At 43.7% G+C, this 19,254-nt stretch overlaps 1 long non-coding RNA gene across 2 annotated transcripts; it reads left to right on the forward strand.

Annotated features, from left to right (window-relative positions):
- The first annotated feature begins 350 nt into the window (after nucleotides 1-350).
- LOC142829888 (uncharacterized) lies at nucleotides 351-15,058 on the forward strand. 2 transcript variants are annotated; one of them, XR_012904787.1, is made up of 5 exons: nucleotides 351-631; nucleotides 7,313-7,672; nucleotides 8,226-8,339; nucleotides 12,087-12,169; nucleotides 13,857-15,033. It is a non-coding gene; the product is annotated as an uncharacterized LOC142829888 (long non-coding RNA). The 2 variants fall into 2 exon arrangements; XR_012904786.1 differs by having other exon boundaries at nucleotides 8,226-12,169; nucleotides 13,857-15,058.
- The last annotated feature ends 4,196 nt before the right edge of the window (nucleotides 15,059-19,254 follow it).

The raw sequence follows: 19,254 nt of genomic DNA on the forward strand, positions 1-19,254 counted from the left end.
GTTTGGGAACAGAATCGCATTCCCAACACATTCATTTGCTGACAAGTGAGATAGATTTTACTCCTCCCCTGCCCCAGGCTGGTCATCAGGCCACTCTGACCAAAATGCGTTCTGGGTTTAAATATCGAAATGTTGCCGGTGAAGACAGGGAAACGTGCCACGTGTTGTAAGCCGACGAGCGGCCTCAGCACACACAGGCTTGCAAACGGAACTTGCACCCCCGAGGTTGCCAGGGGCCAAGCCAGCAGCCCTGTGCATGGCGAGAGATCCTACAACTTGGCCCTCCTTTCCCACAGGACCCTGACCCGCCTCCTCCCCAAAACAGCCCGCTCCCCCAGCCGTGTCCTCAGAAGGCGCTGACGTGGGGCTGCCCCAAGACTGGGGCACTTGGCAGCGTCCTGGGAACCTCTACAGCCAAAAGCGCGCCGCGAGCCGGCCGCGCGGGGCAGCAGCGAGCCGGCAGCTGGCCCCTGGCTCCGAGGCAGGTGCGCTGAGACAGCCCTCTGCAGGGGGCCGTGTGAGCCGGCGCCGACCTCGCGGTGGCGCTGCCTATCGGTGCGTGGCCGTTTCGCCGAACTCTAGCCCGGGTTTCAGAGGAAGTCGGAGTCACCCTGCCGGGGGATGACTGAGCGTGAGTCACTGAGGAAAGCCCGTGGGACGCGCGTGCCTGGTGCGCACTAGCCGAGCGAAGGCTGGGGATCGGCTCGGGCTCGTTAATTTCTACCCGAGGGCCTGCCTGAGCCATTGGGGCGGGTGTCTGAGTCCCGTTTTCCCGGGAAACACACTAGAGAGCAGGGAGCTCGCGCTGCTGGCCAGAGAGCCCTTCTCCCCGCCGCCCCGGAGCGCACAGCAAGGGCGGGAGGGGAGGAATCGGGATCCGACAGCACGGGCCGGTCAAGAGCTGCACAGCTGAGATCTGTGTTCTGTGCAGGGGGCTGGGCTTGCTGACCTCTGGGGCTCCCTAGCAGCCCTCCTCTTCCGTGAGTCTGGGGAAGCTTTAAGGCTCAGCTCCCCGCAACCAACCTTTGCTAATTCATTCCGCCTGCAGGGCCAGGGATGTAGGGGTGCCAGTTTTGGTTGGCCATGTTCCTGGAAGGTTTCATCACCAACATGATATAATCTTTAATTAAAGGTTCGTTTTTAATTCCTGGAGACTCCAGACCAATTTGGAGATTTGACAGCCTTGTGTGTAAGGGTGCAGACCAGTGCAGCTTTCAAGGTAGAGCTGGCTGAAGAGAGGTTGGCTTGTAGGGTACCACAGGGCCTAACATCTGCAGAAGCCCAGTGCTGCTTCACTGGGCTTCCAGTCACCCACCATGCAGCTTTGGACATTTCAGTAAACTCAGCTGTAGAGCAGACCCCATCTGCAGACACCTGTGTTGATAGCTATGAATCACCATTAATTGCTTCATTCAATATATGATATGCACTAACATTGCCTTGGGGAGATGTATATGTGAATACAAATATAGTATGGAAGACTGTCCTGAGGATACCCACTCACTCATTTCCCTTTAAATAAAACCCACTTCAGGAGGGAAATCCTTTTTGATCACCAGGGAACCTGGTCTTTCTGTTGATGTTAAACACTAAGAACCCCAAGTACAATCCTAACTTGTGTTTAACCTGTTCACAACAGTAGTTTTCAACCAGGGGTATGCATAGCTAGAGAGTCTGCAGAGGTTTCCAGGCAATACACCAACTAATCTAGATATTTGCCTACTTTTACAACAGGATACATAAAATGTATCATCAAGGTTAGTACAAACTAAAATTTCACACCGACAATGACTTCTTTATATGATTTGTGTATACTGCTGCATCTACTATATATTTGATAGAATTTGTTTCTGAGTGAGCAAGTGAGTCTTATCTGTCCATCCATCTGTTTGTTTAAGAATTCCTCCTACATGTTAAGAGCTAGGACCACCAACATTTATAAAAATTTAAAGCAAGGTAAAGGTTTGCTTGTGTGAGCAGAGAGGCGAGCATCAAGCTCCCCCCATGCATATGGGGTTGCATAAAACCATACAGAAAAGAGACAATCACCAAGCAGGTGAAAGGGGCTGGCTGGGGTCGTGCTCCTCCCTGTCTGTGACTTGCCTGAACCCCAGCCCTCCAACCTCCTAGGTGGCCTTTAGAGAGGGATGGGTGGGAACTGAAGCTCTGCTTCCATTCATACAAGAACACTGCTAGTTGCTCCCTTTCATTAGGGAGTGAGGAGAAAGTGCACTGTTTGTTTCATTTCTCAATCTGGCTGGGAGCACAGGAGGCAAATGAACCTGCTCCAGCTGGGAATATGCACCCCTCCCCTGGCTGTGCCTGCTGGAGCTGCAGTAGCCATGGAGGGGCACTTCTCACCTGGCCCCAAACTGCTGTGGTGAGAGAGGGATGGCCAGGACAGCCTGCATACTTAACCCCGTATTCCTAGTGCCACCCCAAAGTCATGGTTTAAATGAAGAAAAAAATTAATTGAGTTATGTTCCCGAGCAGTGCTGGGAAATCTTCTAGTATATTATATATGGAGACATCAGAACAATGTTTACATTCAATTGATTTATTTTATAATTGTATGGTAGAATGAGAAAGTAAACAATTTTTCAGCAATATGTGCTGACACTTTTGTATTTTCATGTCTGATTTTGTATGCAAGTAGTTTTTAAGTGAGGTGGAACTTGGGGTACACAAGACAAACCAGACTCCTGCAAGGGGCACCGTAATAGAATCAGAGAATCACTGAATACTGGAATTTGAAGGGACCTTGAGAGGTCATCAAGTCCAGTACCTTGCCCTCACGGCAAGACCAAGCATCGCCTAGATCATCCCTGATAGATATCTATCGTACCTTCTCTTAATGGAATAGATAGGAATAAATGGTAAGTTTTCTGAGTGGAGAGAGGTAACTAGTAGGGTCCCTCAAGGGTCTGTCCTGGGACCAATCCTATTCAATTTAGTTATAAATGATCCAGAGAAAGGGATAAACAGTGAGGTGGCAAAATTTTCAGATGATACCAAGCAGCTCAAGATAGTTAAGACCAAAGCAGACCGTAAAGAGCTTTAAAAAGATCTCACCAAACTAAATCATTGGGCAACAAAATGGCAAATGAAATTTAATGTTGATAAATGTAAAGTAATGCACATTGGAAAAAGTAATCCCAATTATACATAGAATATGATGGGGACTAATTTATCTACCACTACTCGAGAGAGAGATCTTGGAGTCATTGTGGAGAGTTCTCTGAAAACATCCACTCAATGTGCAGCAGCAGTCAAAAAGCCAAATAGAAGGGATCATTAAAAAAGAGACAGAGAATAAGACAGAAAATATCTTATTGCCTCTTGTGACGGGGTAGCCCCACCCCGCACCGTGAGCAATGCCGAACAGGCGCTGCTCGGCATTCGGGGGAGGGGAGGGTCAGCCCAATGTTGCGCGGCTTGTACGCAGGCCGCGCCGGGGCTGAAAACGCTGGCCGTCGCGCCGACTCGCTGCCGAAGCGCAGCGGTAGAGGAGGGGCTAGAGCGGGAGGAGTTCCCCCGCCCGGACAGGCCCAGACGGCAGCCAACCTGCAGCAAAGACGGGCGGCCGCGTCCCCGCCCAGGCCTGTGACGTCAGGAGGGACGTCTACGGCGGGACGTTTAAAATGCCGCCATCATGGCCAGAGGGGGAGAGGGAGAGAGGGAGCGGACGCGGAGCCGTGGGAGGGGGAGACCCAGGGGGCAAGGAGCCGGGGCGACACCCACGGGACTGACGGAAGTCCCGACCGAGAACATAATCAAGTCCCCCTCCCCCAGCGCGGAGAGGGGTATGATAGGGCCGGCAGCCTGTCGGCCAGGAGTAAGGTAAACCGAAGGTACCGGCCAAAGAAAATGGTACACTTCTATATAAAACCATGGCATGCTCACATCTTGACTACTGCATATAGATATGGTTGCCTCATCTCAAAAAAGATATATTGGCATAGGAAAAGGTTCAGAAAAGGGCAACAAAAATGATTAGGGGTATGGGATGGGTCCCATATGAAGAGAGATTAAAAAGACTTGGACTTTTCAGCTTAGAAAAGAGGAGACTAAGGAGGGGGGGAGAGGATAGGGTAGAGGGCTATAAAATCATGACTGGTGTGGAAAAGGTGTGTAAGGAAAAGACTTACTCCCACAATATAAGAACTAGGGGGTCAGCACATGAAATTAAAAGGCAGCATGTTTAAAACAAACAAGAAGTTTTTCTTCACTCAGCACACAGTCAACCTGTGGAACTCCTTGCCAGAGGATTTGTTGGAGTCTAGGACTTTAACAGGGTTCAGAAAAGAGCTAGATAGATTCATGGAGGTTAGGTCCATCAATGGCTAGTAGCCAGGATGGGTGTGAATGGTGACCCTAGCCTCTGTTTGTCTGGAAACGGGTAACAGGAGAGGTATCATGTGAGGATTACCTGTTGTGTTCCCTCCCTCAGGGGCATCTGGTATTGGCCACTATCAGCACACAGGATACTGTGCTGGGTGGACCATTGGTCTGACGCAGTATGGCTGTTCTTATGACCTTATTCTTATCCTTAAGTTCTTATGACTTAAATTTCTCCAGTGATACAGATTCTACAACTTCCCTAGACAATTTATTCCAGTGTTTAACCACCTTGACAGTTAGAAAGTTTTTCCAATGTCTAACCTGAACCTTCCTTTCTGTAATTTAAGCCCATTGCTTCTTGTCCTATCATCAGAGGTCAAGGAGAACAACTGTTCTCCTGTCTCCTTGTAACACCTTTTTAGATACTTGGAAACTGCTATCATGTCCCCTCTCAATCTTCTCTTTTCTAAACTAAACAAACCCAGTTCTTTCAGTCTTCCCTTGTAGGTCGTGTTTTCTAGATCTTTAATCATTTTTATTGCTTTTCTCTGGACCATCTCCAATTTCTCCTCATCTTTCTTGAAATGTAGTGCCTAGGACTGGACAAAATGCTCCAACTGAGGCCTTATCAGTGCAGAGAAGAGTGGAAGAATGACTTCTCATGACTTGCTCACAAAACTCCTGTTAATGCATCCCAGAATCATGGTTGCTTTTTTTTGCAACAGTGTCACACTGTTGACTCCTGTTTAGCTTGTGGTCCACTGTGACCCCTAGATTCCTTTCTGCAGTACTCCTTCCTAGACAGTTGCTTCCTATTCTATATGTGTGAATGTAGTGGAAATGCAGAAGACGATTGTGATATCGAGGAGATTAGGTGGTGTATGACAATCGTTCCTTTTATGCCTACATCTCCCTTCAGGCCTGGATGCTTTAGGCAGCCATTTGTGCTTTTTGCTTATTATTTTCTTATTATTTTCTTATTTTTAAAGAGTTAGCTGCTTACTTAAGATGGTACAGTTAGGAGTTCACTGTTTACTTTCAACAAGTTCCGGGATGGGTCCCAAGGCTAGCCTCCTGGTACGGGAGTGTTTCGCATGGTCACACAGTTATCTATGCTGACGGTTTGCCACCTGATAAAGCTAATGATTTGTCCTGAGAAAATATGCAATGTATCAACAATCTTGTCAGGTTCTCAAAGCAACAGGTGTGAGTAATGTAAATCCAATATTATACAAGGGCGGAGATATTTCTAATATTAGAACTTCAGCATAGACCAAAGCCGCGGAAGGTGCTATGCACCAGCCACTGGGGTCCGTCCGCTGTCCTTCTTTGGGGGGTTCTTAAGAGCAAAAGGGACGTAAGCATTGCATTTTATTCTGAGATTTGCTTAGGTTTAATAAGCATTGTACTTTCTTAGTAAGCATTGCGTTTTATTCTGAGATTTGCTCAATAAAGTTTTTAAGCCTTCACTCAATTTGTATGCTTATTGCCTTCGAATCATTTAAGGAAAAAACCATTTCCTCTTGGCAACACAATGAAACTGGTTGTTCTTTCCTAAGTGGAGTGCTTTTCACTTGTCCTTATTAAACTTCATCCTGTTTACCTCAGACCATTTCTTCTGTTTGTCCAGATCGTTTTGGCTATGACCCTATTCTCCAAAGCACTTGCAACACCATCCAGCTTGGTATCATCTCCAAACTTAATAAGTGTACTCTCTGTGCCAATATCTAAATCGTTGATGGAAATATTGAATAGAATCAGTCCCAAAACTGACCCCTGCTGAACCCCACTTTTTATGCCCTTCCACGTGACTCTGAACCATTAATAACTATTCTCCGGGAATAGTTATCCAGCCAGTTGTACACCCAGCTTATAGTAGCCCCATCTAAGTTGTATTTCCCTAGTTTTTTAATAAGGTCATGCGAGACCACATTAAATGCCTTACTAAAGTCTGGATGCACTACATCCACCACTTTCCCCTTATCCACAAGATTTGTTGTCCTATCAAACAAAGCTGTCAGATTGGTCTGACTTGATTAGTCATTTACAAATCCATACTGGCTGTTATCTGTCATCTTATTATCTTCCAGATGTTTGCAGATTGAATTTCTTAATTATTTGTTCCATTTTCTTTCCCGGCACAAAAGTTAAGCTGACTAGTCAGTTTCCTGGGTTGTTCTAATTTCCCTTTTTATAGATGGGCACCGTATATGCCCTTTTCCAGTCTTATACAATCTCTGCCGACTTCTATGACTTTTCAAAGATGATAGTTAATGGATCAGATACCTCCTCTAGCAGCTCCTTGAGTATTCTTGGATACATTTTTATCAGGCCCTGGTGACTTGTAGACATCTATCTTCTCTACATAATTTTTAACTCGTTTTTTTATTTTAATTTCTAAACCTACCCCATTTCCACTAGCAGTTACTATGTTTGGCATCCAGTCACCATCAATCTTGGTGAAAACTGAAACAAAGAAATCATTAAGCATCTCTGCCGTTACCAAGTTTCCAGTTATTGTTTTCCTCTCTTCACTGAGCAATGGACTTTCCCTGTCCTTAGTCTTACAAAGGTCAAGAACCACTGGTTTACAAGGCTTCCTCTTTTGCCATGCAATACTGCTCCAGATAACCAGCAAAGTCAACCTTTCTAGTTCTTTCTTTTCACTTTCTTCTTTGGGCATTTAGAAAAGAGATGGGTTCAAAGACTGAGTATAGTATGGGGATCAATGTGAGAGATCCTTTTACTATAAGGGACATTAATAGCAAGCATACTATAGATTTTACAACATTACAATTTTTTAATATTGTAAGCCACCTAAAACTTGGACAAGCACTGAATAAATCAAAATACATTTCAAATATACTGTCTTTAATTTACTGTTGCAATATGTCATAGCTCACTGTAGATGGCAGAGCTTCACCCACTGTGTCCCCAGGGGTAACTGACCACTTCTCTTGTTTTTCCACAGCCGCAGCAGCTGCGAATTCAGGGTGCATCACCCCGTCCAGGACAGCCTCTCGCACCCGGGCCAGTAGGCTGACCCATAATGAGGAGTACCACCAGCGGCAGCACCTGGGGATCCTGCGAGGCCAGCACCTCACCCTCAACCACTGGGTGCATGAAGACCTGCAGCTACAGTAGGAGAGCTGCAGGGAGCTGCTTGCCCAGGGCCGTGCCATCTCTGACCACATTCAGACCCTGGTGCAGAGATTGCTGCCTCCTGCCGCTCCATCCCCAGCTGCCGCTCCTCCTCCCACTCCTGCTCCCCCTGCCCCCGCTCCTCTCCCGGGAATGCCGAGGCCCCTGCACCCGCAGTGCTGGGAGACAGGTGGGCTAGTAAGACCCCTAACCTGGAGCTTCTCTTCCTCCCTTTTGTTGTAAAGCAGGCTTTTTCTGTCCACGGCCTTCGCGTATAGCCCATCCTGCCACACAAGGCCCCTCACACAAAACCCAGATACTCAGAGGAGCATGGGCAGCACAATGCAGTTTTGTGAATGGAATTTGATCTTATAGGCATTCTGGGACTCACAGGCGCCAGAAAAACAGGGAGGTGAGCATGACTAGATAGTGCTTACAGATAAGCCTCATTCGACCGTAGCTTGACCAGTCTTAGGGGCAAGGGAAAAAGTAAACATAGGGTAATAAAACACAATTGTCTTACACTAACTATGCCCCATCTGGTCCTGTCCACGAGGGGATCATGCATACATCACGAAAATTCCTATAGGGCAGTATTGTCATACTACCTCATCACTAGCCTATCAGGCCCTGCCAAATGCAGACCCTAACATGGCACAGACACCGAAGTTTTGTATAAAATCCCTTTGTTCGACGGAGGTTCCGTGTATTGAGGGCACGTGTCTTTTTTTGCCCGGCTAAAGGATTGATCACCCTGAGGCTGCCTCCCCACCCTTCGAGTCAAATATAGGGGTGCACGAGTCCTGAGCATGCTCCGAGTTCTAGTGTGTCTTTATGTTGTTATCGTTGCAGGATTTGTAAGTATTGCTTAAATTTATTAATTGATGGTTTAGTTAATAGTTAAGCTGTATTAATTATATCCTATAATCCTGTGAAGTATAAGTAAGTCATATTAATTGTATTGTATAGATAGTGTGATTTTGTGCTATGTGAAAGGGTTAAGCTTTAGCCCAGGTATTAGTGTTAGAAGAAAAACCTTTGAGTTGTCAACTTGTAACAGTAAAAAATCATATTTATACCTGCCTCTGGAAATTTCCACTACATGCATCTGACGAAGTGGGTCTTTGCCCACGAAAGCTTATGCTCCTACACTTCAGTTAGTCTATAAGGTGCCACAGGACTCCTCATTGCTTTTACAGATAGTTTGATGTGGTGGTCTGGTCAGACAAAAGGAAGGACAGAGAAAGGAGTTGTAATCCTATGCTATGAATACTGGAAAAAAGTTAAAGAGAATGGTGCCATGTGAAAGTCTGCTTGCGTGGTGCAGTCACTGAAGGACATGTTGAGTAGTTGTTGTGAAGATGCTAAGGGGAAAAGTATTATTGGAAAAGTATTCTTAGTTTCTTTGCAGCATTTCTGAGGGAAAAATGGGCCCTTTTCCCGAGGAATGTCTGTAAATAATCCAGACAAAGAAACAAGCTGATTTAAATTTTTGGCTCAGAGCACTTTTTGTTAAATGTGCTAAAGGGAAATAAGGGCTTCTATTGAAACTTAACAGTTCAAATGCATAAAAAGGGATGCAATCTGCATTGTAGGTTTGTGAATTTGTTTTGTAGGCTTCAAATGAATTGGTTTTGTTTTGGATAATGTCCTTGCATTTAAAGTTGAAAACTGACAAGACACTTTTTGCCAGACACAAATAGTGCTGCTTGTCTTTGTTTTCAGCAATTAACCCATAAGGTACCTCGATGCCTTATAAGGTTCAATATTGGCCAAGTTGTGGCTGGTATTTAGAGCAGCCAAAACCAAGAAAATGAGGATGGGTTCTGGATTTCTTATTTTTGGGGGTACCAGAAATCAGAAATTATTGCTTTGATAAGGGTATATAAAAATCTGCGAGGCAAATCATGTACTCCAGAGAGAAGCCACAGGAAAAGTAATCAGAACTCTGGAAATTCACTGTGTCCCTTTTCAAGGCAGAGTCTCTGGGTTGCTGATAACTTTGGATCTGAAAGCAAGCAAGAAAGTGTGTGTGAATACAGGCTGCCTGGCAGTTATGGGCAGTTCTAATCCTCCATAAGTGCCAGTACAGGGATAGAAGGGGTCTGCTATTCAAAGATTTCAAGAGGATGTAACACACACACTGTCCTCGGAAGTAAATTGTCCAAATAAAAGGCATGGTATATAACGAGATATTTATAAGCACCTATTTGTAATAAATTTGATGCTAATGTTACTGTTTAACAATTTAGTGTTAATAAGTAAGCCTGCAACATTGTATATGATTCTCTTTCATAATAGAAAACCTTTTGGGCTTGCTGGAATGGTAACTGGCAATCACCTACGTCTAAGGAAAGGAAAAATCACTGCAGCAGTAAAGCTTCTCAGTTACTACTTGTGAATAAATGTAGAGCTTCACAATAGACAGACTATTAAAAACCTGGTCTGCTGTATAAGAGGGAAACTGAGGCATACCACTTCATTAACTTTATAATTGAGCAGTGGGATAATTTACCCGGAACTCACAGAGGGTGGAAGTTACTGAGGCTTGACCGGTTTACAGAACACAAGCATAAGTAATTGTTGGGTAACAGCAGGCCGATAAAGAAGTCTGCAAGAATACTTGTAAAGGAAAGAAGTATTCCAAGATATAATGCGCCACCCCCCTGGGGGTAGAACACTTTCTTTTTGTCTTTCAGAACATCAGAAAGAGCTGGTACCAGCTGAAGAGCAACTGAAAAGGCCATGGTTCTACTGACAAAAAACAATTGTGTTCTTTGTTTATGTCTATGTCTGTCTTGTGGTACATGTCTTGCTAGCACTATTGTTGTGTGTTTTTTTTGTTAAGAAGATATTGTAAGTAAAGCAGAAGCTAGAGCAGGGAAAGAAAAAAAAACTGTTCAGCAAGAGGAAAAAGGATTGGGTCCAGACAAACGGCAACTCTGAGAGCATTTAGTGGGAGTGTACACTCCTTAGCCCCTACATCACTATTGCCCACTCCTGTCCTTTAGTTGAAGATACTCTGTCTCCCGACCACTGTGTTTCTGAGCAACCCTTGTCCTCTTCAGATCTTATTCTGTTTGTATATAGATCCAGATACTATGTCACAGGCCAACTTTAGGCTGGGCTGTGTGTAACCTCTCGGGATCATTCCTTCTCCTGCTCTGCTCAGGTTGCTGAGTTGATTACCCTGACCCATGCCTTTCTTTTGGCCGCAAGCTGGACTGCTACCACGTACAGCCAGTATGCTTTTGGTGTAGTGCATGATTATTTGGTGTCCTGGATTTCTCAGGGATACCTCACTTCGTTTGGTACTCTGCTGAAAAATGGGGGATATGTTAAGAAGCTGGTGGAAGCAATTAAACCATCTAAGTTAGCAGTAGTAAAAGTTAAAGCAAACACTAAAAACATGACCCACTTTCCCTAGCTAATGCAGCTGCAGATAAAGCCACAAAAGCTGCTGCACTAACAGTTCCAAGGACACATACTGTAGCTGCTGCACAAGCCTCTAAATGGGAACAAATTAGGCTAGCAGATATGCAGGAACAATGCTCCAGAGAGGAAAATGGACATGGATTGAGAACGCATGTAAAATTGATAACACAAATACCTGATAACTAGGGAACAACAGTATGTAGCCCCTAGGGCAATTGTGGCTCATCTCTGCTACCTCTATCGTCTGCCAATGCACTCAGGACCCCAGGCCATGTTACATCACATGAAGGGAAGTGGTGGTGGTCTAGGATGTCAGCTGATGTGCTTGATTATTACAGACAATGCCTTGTTTGCACTAGGTGTAATGAAGAAAAAAACCCTCAAGGTTACAGTGCGACACCAACATAGGCCTACAGGACCTATGCAAAGTATCCAGATTGATTTCATAGGGCCACTGCCACCGGCCTGGGGAAAAAAGTATTTCCTGGTCATGACTGACCATTTCACCTGCTGGATCATTGCCCAGATCATAGCAAATGAGTTTTGGTCCCAATGGGGCCTGCCTTGGTCCATTGATTCAGGCCAAGGAACACATTTCATGGGACATGTGATGAAGGATGTCTATGCTGCCGTAGGCATCAGACAAAAATTTCACTGCTTGTTTCATCCCCAAAGCTCTGGAATGGTGGAGCGGGCAAATCAGATTTTAAAAAAAGAGGCTGACAAGGGACCAACTGCATGGCACAATTACCTGCTGCCCTTCTCTCAGTGAGAGCCACTCCTAATTCAACAACTGGAATTTCACCCTTTGAACTACTAACTGGAATGACAATGTCTTTAGAGGAGGGCTGCGTAGTTCCAGCTCCTCTCCACTTGGTCTCGGATACTGCACTGCAGTGTATTAAATGGCTGAATGAAACTCTACAGTCTCTTATGATGATGGTTAAGGACAAACAAACTGGCCAAGACCCCTGTGAACTTCCCTCTTGGCCTGACATACAGGTCATGGTCAAAACCTACAATCCTGGCCTGTTCCTCATTTGGTGTTAGCCCACAGGACACCTCTGCAAAGGTAAAAGGGATCCCAACATGGATCCACAAGACCAAGATCAAAATGTCTTGATGAATAGTTTAATGTATATGTTGTGTGTTACTTTTTGTCTTTCCAGGTAAAATGCTGTCCGTCTTGGTGATCCCCTTGGTGCTCCTGTTCTTGGGCCCCAAAGCTGCACAAACCTGGGACTTGCCCATGGTACAGATTACCCAAACCACCTGCCTTAAAGTTGGCCAATATGTACAACTGCCAAAAGGAGGAAACAATGAATGAGTTAGGAAACCAATGTGTGTGGCTTAGTTCCCGATTGAACCATGTCGGTCTCATAGTGGTGCCACCCTGCTTTTATTCCCACCCTGGGTCCTGAGTTTCCATCTATCTACCACAAGCAGGAAGCAGCCTTCGGCTCCCTCCTTGTCAGTCACCCACAGTTAACTATTCCTAGGCTTTTAGTCCCTGGATGTGAGCAGGCTATCTCCAGTTGCTGGGAACAAATCAAGTCATAAAATGCCAGTATGAGTCAGCACCCTTGGGGCAAACTAATTTCGACTTTCTATCCGACGGGTCCATGAACTTAACCAGTAAATTAATTGTTTCCACAGCATTAGATGGGTCTGTGGATGTACATAATGTTTATGGGATAACCAGTGGCTTGGGGGGAATATAGATGCTGGTGCTTACGCACTTACATAGGGCATATTAACCAAACCACTTTAGAAAAAAAAAAAAAAAGGATGGACAGATCTCCCGCCTCTGTTGTGGGAACCCAGAATGGAAGGACAGTACTGTCAAGAGCACTGCTTTGACCTGGTCAGATGCCTGGGATGTTCAGATGTAAGACGTTAATAATCTAACTACCGCTGGGTTCACCTTCTCCCTCCATTTGTCCTACACTCCACCCCATTCCTCCCAATGGCATTGTCCATCTGGGATACCACAAGACACTTCTACATAATGTAATTATGGATTTGATTAAAGTTAAATACAATTTATCAAATTTCACTGTGCCCTTACAAAACATATGCTCTGATGATCACCCTAGCTCTATAAGGTGGCTACAAGGGCAACTGACCTTCTTGATGCAGCACCATACCCTTTAGACCCATGTAATGGGAGTGTAAATTCAATGCTGAATTCTCATAATGCTGATCTAGATAGTTCCTATAATGCTTGGGTCAAAGGTCAAACTATCAGAGCCTTATGGCACACACATGCTGGTTTATTGTATGCTTTTTCTGCCACTGAGGCTACGGCAAAAGATATTTATGTTGTTACCAAAACACTTTTCGATGCTGTATTTAATATAACAATCTCAATCCAAAGGGTGTGCCTGTGATATGCTAGCTCGTGATTTATTTAATATGCTAAAGGAAGGTATGCTAGACATATGCCTTGTCTCCCCTCCCTTGCACACCCTTTCTTCCCCAGCACTTGCACACCTGGCAAATATATCTGCTCAATTAATTGTTGCCTTCCCCCTTCCTTCTGACATTCTACCTGTACCCTCTCAATTTTCTCCTTGTGTACCCCATTGTCATTCCCTCCCATGTTTTTCCTTCGTCTTTTCATTTTAGATCTGTTGGGCATGTGTCTAATAACACTGTTTATAGAGTAAAAAACAGGACTATGTAGCACTTTAAAGACTAACAAGATGATTTGTTAGGTGATGAGCTTTCGTGGGCCAGACTCACTTCCTCAGATCAAATATTTGATCTGAGGAAGTGGGTCTGGCCCACGAAAGCTCATCACCTAACAAACCATCTTGTTAGTCTTTAAAGTGCTACATAGTCCTGTTTTTTGTTTCAGCTAGACCAGACTAACACACCTACACTTCTATTACTGTTTATAGAGTAGGATTTTCTGGCTATCTGTCTCCTTCTCCCAGCAGCGGCATGCTCATGACAACCTTGGATTGCTATACGGAGACCACTGACTACATCATTTGTTCCTGTTCCACCCTTTGCCCCCTTGATGCCTCCTCCTCGTCCGGGATGGTTGCTGTTCTCCCCCTCTCTGATGCTGTCCAAGTATCTGCTACACAGTGGTGTTTTATTACCGCTGCCACCTACTATAACTATGGCCTGGCCAATTCTTCCATGCGTCTACAGATTACTGACTCCTTCAGTTTGGGTGCCATCCACCCGCCTGGCCCTGTCTTTACCAGCATGATGACATTACCTTGATGGCAAGGTAATCTACATCAAGATAACGCTCCTATACAACTGGCCAAGGAGCTGCTGTCTAAAGCAGCCCTTGCTACTGCCTTTGTGTCAACCACTGCCCAGAAGGAAGATGCTAAAGGCCTCATGAAGGTGCAACTATCTACCAACACCATAATCCATCTGGAAGACTCTGCTGCTGGTCTATCCTACAACCCCATCACCTGGTGGACCGTTTTGCAAATAGCTGCCGCTGCTGCTTCCCTTTGTATTTTAGTAGGTTCTTTGGTTATGTGTTGTTATTTTAAGTGCATGCTCATTAATGCTGTTCCCCTTGTTACTCTCACTTCTAACTTTTGCCTCTTTTCTGCTCCCTCTCCCACCCACAACCCCCCACTTTCTGTTCCCAAGTATCAAGTTGAAAATGAGTATGATTTTATTTAGATATTGACTATATCTCACAAGTTCAATTTGTCAAACAGGAGGGAATCTGTTAGGACAAAGCCTTGTTTTCCTGTGCTGGGCCTCAAGGCCTGACTAAGATAAACAGCACAGCTACAACAGGATTTTGAGCACTGTTGAAACTGTCACTAGGTTTGTTAAAATTGTGACCTCCTCCTCAATTCTCACAGGTTTACAAGAAGCTGTTTTGTTAAACCTTGTCTCTGCTTAGTCTTTCCTTTTCTCCCTCCATCCTTTCTTCCTCCTTACCTGGGCCCCATATTCTTGTGCAAAGACCTGTTCTTTCTTGAAGAACTGAAATTAGTTGTAGGTGATATAAGGATATGTATGACATGTGACTGATAAATAAGACTCGTACTGCTAAAATTCTTTGGAAGCTGCTGTTGAGCCCTCCGTAATGCATTGCTAATAAACCTGCTTAGTATTATCTGTGTGGCAGAATTCTTGGGAAAATAATTCCTTTACTTAACAAGGTGTTGCCTTATATGTTAAAAATATATACACTTGGATTGAAGTGGAGATGGACGTAGGAGACAGATGTGTTTAGAGCATCTGGATTAGGCTAAAAGGGGTAAAAAAAACCCAGTGATGTCATGCTGGGGTCTATTACATGCCAGATGGAAGCAGTAGATGAGGCTTTTTTAAAACTAACAAAATCATCCAAAGCGCAGGACTTGGCGGTGACGGGGAATTTCAACTATCCAGACATATGTTGCGAAACTCACACAGCGGGACACAGACTCTCCAATAAGTTCTAGGACTGCATTGAAGACAACTTTTTATTTTAGAAGGTTGAAAAAGCTAGTGGTGGGAAGCTGTTCCAGATTTTATTTTAACAAATAGGGAGGAGATGGTTGAGAATTTGAAAGTGAAGGTGCTTAGGTGAAAGTGATCATGAAGTCATAGAGTTCATGATTCTAAGGAATGGTAGAAGGGAGAACAGCAAAGTAGAGACAATGGTTTTCAGGAAGGCAGATTTCAGTAAGCTTAGAGAGCTGGTAGGTAAGATCCCATGGGAAGCAAGACTAAGGGGAAAAACAACTGATGAGAGCTGGCAGTTTTTCAAAGGGATATTAAGGGCTCAAAAGCAAGCTATTCTGCTGAGTAGGAAAGATAAAAAATATGGCAAAAGGCCACCTTGGCTTAACCAGGAGATCTTGCATGATCTAAAAATAAAAAAGGAGTAATATAAAAAGTGCACTCTAGGACAAAATTACAAAGGATGAATATAAGCAAACAATACAGGAATGCAGGGGCAAGATTAGAAAGACAAAGGCACAAACGAGCTAATTCTAGCTAGAGGCATAAAGGGAAACAAGAAGAGTTTCTATAAATATATTAGAAGCAAGAGGAAGACTAAATGACAAGGTAGTCCCACTGCTCAACGAGGAAGGAGAAACAGTAACCGGAAACTTGGAAATGGCAGTGGTGCTTAATGACTTCTTTGTTTCGGTCTTCAAGAAGTCTGATGAAGGAACGTTTAACGTAGTGAATGCTAGTGGAAATGGGGAAGGTTTATAAGATAAAATAAAAAAAGAAGAACAAGTTAAAAATCACTTAGAAAAGTTAGATGTCTGCAAGTCACCAGGGCCTGATGAAATACATCCTAGAATACTTAAGGAGCTGTTAGAGTTGGTATCTTTGAAAAATCATGGAAGACGGGAGAGAATCCAGATGACAGGAAAAGGGCTAATATAGTGCCCATCTATAAAAAGGGAAATAAGAACAACCCAGGAAACTATGGACCAGTCAGTTTAACTTCTGTGCCAGGAAAGATTATAGAGCAAATAATTAAGGAATTCATCTGCAAACATCTGGAAGATACTAAGGTGATAGGTAACAGCCAGCATGGATTTGTAAAGAACAAATCATGTCAAACCAATCTGATAGCTTTCTTTGATAAGATAACGAGTCTTGTGGATAATGGAGAAGCAGTAGACATGGTATACCTAGATTTTAGTTAGGCATTTGATACGGGCTCACATTATATTCTTATCAATAAACTAAGCAAATACAACTTAGATGGGGCTACTATAAGGTGAGTGCATAACTGGCTGGATAACTGTTCTCACAGTAGTTATGCCCTTCCAGCAGGATTGTGAACCGTTAATAACAAGTGGGGTTCCGCAAGTGCCTGTTTTGGGACTGGCTCTGTTCAATATCTTCATCAACGATTTAGACATCGGAATGGAGAGTACGATTATTACGTTTTCAGGTGATACAAAGCTGGGAGGGGTTGCAACTGCTTTGGAGGATAGGTCATCATTCAAAATGATCTCCACAAACTGGAGAAATGGTCTGAGGTAAATAGGATGACATTTAATAAGGACAAATGCAGAGTGCTTCAGTTAGGAAGGAACATACAGAATGGGAAGCGACTGTCTAGGAAGAAGTACTGCTGAAAGGGATCTAGGGGTTATAGTGGACCACAAGCGAAATAGGAGACAACAGTGTGACACTGTTGCAAAAAAAAGCAAATGTGATTCTGGGATGTATTAACAGGAGTACTGTATTGTGAACAAGACATGAGAAGTTATTTTTCTGATCTACTCTGCACTGATTAAGTCTCAATTGGAGTATTGTGTCCAGTTCTGGACACCACATTTCAAGAAAGATGTGGAGAAATTGGACATGGTTCAGAGAGGAGCAACAAAAATGTCTAGAGAACATGACCATGAAAGAATTGGGCTTGTTCGGTTTGGAAAGGAGACAACCGAGAGGGGACATATAATCAGTTTTCAGATATCTAAAAGGGTGTCTCAAGTAGGATGGAGAAAATTTGTTCTCCTTAGGCTCTGAGGATAGAACAAGAAGCAATGGGCTTAAACTGCAGCGAGGGAGTTTCAGGTTGGACATTAGTAAAAATTTCCTGGCAGGGTGGTTAAACACTAGAATAAATTGCCTTGGGAGGTTGTGGAATCTCCTTCTCAGGAGATATTTAAGAGCAGGTTAGATAGACATAAATCAGGGATGGTTGAGATGGTACTGGGACCTGCCAAGAGGGCAGGGGACTAGACTTGATGACCCCTCAAGGTCCCTTCCAGTTCTAGTGTTCTATGCCAAGTCTCTGGATAACTAAGTTATAGATACTAAGATCTGTTCCCAAACCTTGAGATTCAGGGTAATATTTAGCATTTACATGCTGAGCCATCCTGGTTGCAGAATCCAATTTGTAGCTGAGAAAAGAGCAGTAAATATTCACAGCACTAGGGGTCTCAGTGGGAGCACTTAATATAATGTAACAAAATCATAACCAATTGCCATTCACATTCTCTGTGTGCCAGAGTTACAACACATACACTGAATCAATATGCTGTAAACTATAGTTAGCCGAAATAGAAAGAGGTAAAATAACAGACCACATTGCAAACATTATAATTCGAAAGATTGGAAGGCTTGTTAACATTGTCCTGATAGGTATGAACAGAAAACCACTGTTTCTCCTATAAAAAGCTCAGTGTTGTCTCAACCCATGCTTTCATTTTTCTCCCACTACACTATGTGCTCTTGTTATATCCTCTATACAGAATGATCCAGTGATTAAAGGGCTGGACTGAGGGCTCAGAAGATTTCCTTTTTGTTTGTACCTCTATCACCCACATCCTCTTGGAACTTGGACAGCTTATTAGCATTTACATTTTCACCACTGGACATTACTGTTAGTGCCCAGCATGAGACACCTTGGGAAGGTTTGGCTTAATAAGGGCTCAGGGCTGCATCAGCACCTTAATGTTTGGCTCTAAATCAATGGTTCTCTCAGGGTATGTCTACACTACACAGCTATTTCGGGATACCAGAGGTATCCTGAAATAGTTACCCCGTGTCTTCACAAGCCTTACATTATTTTGAAATATTTTTTTGAAGTAACGGGCATGTTATTTCACCATCCCGGTAAACCTCGTTGCACAAGGGATAAGGGATGGCTCAAAATAGTGCGTTATTTCAAAATTTGGCACTGTGTAGATGTGCCAAATTTAAAAATAATTTGAAATAGATTCGAGATAAGATACACAATTTGAGCTAAGTAAATTTTATATCTTATTTCAAGTTTAGGGTGCTGTGTAGACACACCTCAAGTGTGATATGGTGTCTGCAATAAGAATGGTGTAGAGGACAGTGTCAGGATAAACATGTATTTAACTATACTGGTGGAGAAGGCCTCAAAGGTACACTGTAGATGTGCTAAATTAGAGCTTAAAATCTGGGAAATTCTATCCAATCTAGTACACACTATTAACTTAATTGTTGAGTCTGAAAGACAAAATGCATGATTTATCTAGTGCTCTACTAAACTGCCTAAGACATAGAGAGCACATTTATCTGATCAACACATTCTAGCTGGTCAGTTTCCCTGGGTTATTAAAAAATAATTTCTTAAAGATGTATCAATTTACTGTTTTGCTGGAATATTATTGTTTTCTTAAGTGGCATATTCATTGTCCTTTGCATTTCTGTAGCTTATTGCATCTGAAAATGTTAATATGTTTTACAAATATTAAATAAACCTCAGACTCCTTGCAAAGAAGTTTTAATCAGTATTCTAATTTTACAGATGCATCTTCGCCACCTCCTCCCTCTCCCCACAGAGCAACTTGCTTAACACAAAGTCCACAGCACAGCTAGGAGTAGAATCCAAGGGTTTCCTAACCCCCTGAATTAATT

This window comes from Pelodiscus sinensis, chromosome 6 (assembly GCF_049634645.1).
Source record: "Pelodiscus sinensis isolate JC-2024 chromosome 6, ASM4963464v1, whole genome shotgun sequence".
Lineage (NCBI taxonomy): Eukaryota > Metazoa > Chordata > Testudines > Trionychidae > Pelodiscus > Pelodiscus sinensis.